Here is a 2,374-nt window from a genome sequence, read left to right as displayed (position 1 = left end):
AATGGATTCATTCAGCATGGTGATGCACCTGACAGGTCATATGACTAAAGCCCAGCAGGCATGGAACCAATATGAAATACATTACATTACATAGATTATGTAATACCACTATTAGCCTGTTTTTTTTCTTGAATTCAGTCCTGAAAGCAGACAATAATTCTTCTTCAGGATCTTCTTTGGTATCTGTGTTTAAAGCTCTTATTAAATTGTTTATACTGATCAACATGTATGTAGCATTTTACAGTTGTAGCTGGTTAAGGAGTTCATTTTAACTATTTTATATAAAGTTAGGTAGTTTTAATGACAAGAGGCCCCTGGACACTACTTTTTTTTTTTTAAAGGGTTACTGGCAAAACAGGTTGAGAATCACAGACCTGATATTCAACAATACACTGTGTTTTGGAAGATGTTTTAATGTGTTTTTTAATGTAAAATCTCTTAATCAGAATAACCATTTACTCTAGCTGTCAAATAAATGTACTAGAGTACAATATTAATGATATTAATTAATCAATATATCCTTTGAAACATATTGGAGTTGAAGTTAAGTAGCATAAAATAAAAAAGTAAAGTACAAGATACTTAGAACTGTATTTTCCAGAGGTAGGCCTTCTTTTGCTCATTCAGTTATGTAGGAGCACAGCGAACACATGTAACCACAAGGATCAAAAATCAGTAGTTAAAGTAATGAAATCAGAGTTCGAGTTGTGAAGAACTGCAAAGTGCTTTAGAGTTGTATCTTAGATTACAATGCACTGACAGCTACTGCAGAGAAACCAGGCTTTTGCGACCTTTTCTTTACATCGGACCTGAACAGCGCAAGCATGCCCCTTAGATTGAATTTGGTAATCTGACCTTGAATCTCTGTGGTTAAGGGGGGGGACACTCATTGGCCAGTCTGAGGAGTGGCCTACCAAATAGCAGCCTACAGTATGTATGGCTGATTGAACTTGGCTGCAGACACAAAAAGCACTCTCTGTCCTCCACTCCGCAGCCTAGAAAACATGCGGCGGGAAGAAGGGAAACGGCTCTCCCCAGCTAAACACTCTTACTGGAAACTCTACCCACTACCCAAACAAGTGGACTGAGAAGATGTGGGGCACGATGATCACTTACTTATGAATAAGACTTACTAGGTATTGAAGGCTATTCATCCTCATAAGAACATTTAAAAAGATGTAAACAAGATATGGCACGTATTCCCGCAGGATATCTGACTACTAAGAAATGCCACAGCTTGTCTGACACAGTGGAAGGACTGCAAACAATCATTTTCATTGTCAATTGATCTGTTTTTTTTGTATTAACTGATTAGTGTATAAAATGACCAAAAGGGATGAAGAATATGCATCACAAGCGCCCAGAGCCCGAGGTGACGTTTTTAAATTACTTGTTTTGTGTGACCAAGGGTGCAAAATATCCAAAGATATTCAATTTGTAAAGCTAATAAACATAGAAAAAGCAGCAAATCATCACATTGGTGAAGCTGGAACTACAAAATGTATGGAGTTTTTCCTTCATATATTAGTTGAACTATTATCAGAATAAACAGACTACTTGTTTCCGTGCTAATAGTAATAGTTTACAGGGAAGATCAAATTCAAAAGTACTCTTAAAAGTGTAGACACTTTATGTTATCAGCAGAGACAAGCACAGCACACAGCGTTACGTAAAATGCGTTTTGTATTACAAGTCTTTGACAGGTGGATGGCAGAAGATTTGTCCAAAGGGAGAATTACAATTACGGTAAGTCAAAAGATGTCACATTTTTTAGAAAAGAAAACAAAAGAAAATTCTAGATAATACAGACATGGCTTGCCATTCACTGAACCAAATAAATGCTAGTAGGTTAAAGTTACTCTGTTGTTCTTGTTGGGACTAGTACCTTGAGAAACGGCCTGAATCTGACCCCTAAAACAGCAGGTCTGTTACAAGCTTAGCTTCCTGACAGTAAGAGGCTCTTCACACTTTGACACCAAATGAAACTAGAACGTATACTGAAAACTGCTTAAAAAGTTCTGATTGCCATCAAGACGCACTGCAGAGGAAGTAGGGCTCATCAGTTGGCACAGTCACAGGAGTTTTTCTTAGGAAGGCACTTGACATGGGGGGTCGTGGCGTTTTCCCCCCCATGCAGCGACAGCAATGCACTAAGGTCCTTGTTTGTGCACACTGAGGAGAGGGACACCGTCAGCTAAGTGCAAGTTCCGTGATAAATCCACTTTCACCAGACTGGAGAGAGAGGGTGGGGGGAAACAAAAAAACATGAAGGCGTATCACAACTCCACCACAGTCCACAGCTTCAAATACAGTATCTTAAGTGGGTGGGTCTGCGCCTCTTGGATCACACTTGACCTTTTTTTTTTGGGGGGGG

The sequence above is a fragment of the Morone saxatilis genome, unplaced genomic scaffold, assembly GCF_004916995.1.
Source record: "Morone saxatilis isolate NCDOM2014 unplaced genomic scaffold, NCSU_SB_2.0 Contig23, whole genome shotgun sequence".
NCBI classification, from domain to species: Eukaryota; Metazoa; Chordata; class Actinopteri; family Moronidae; genus Morone; species Morone saxatilis.
The sequence above is the reverse complement of the archived record's forward strand: the minus strand, read 5'-3'. Positions refer to the sequence as shown.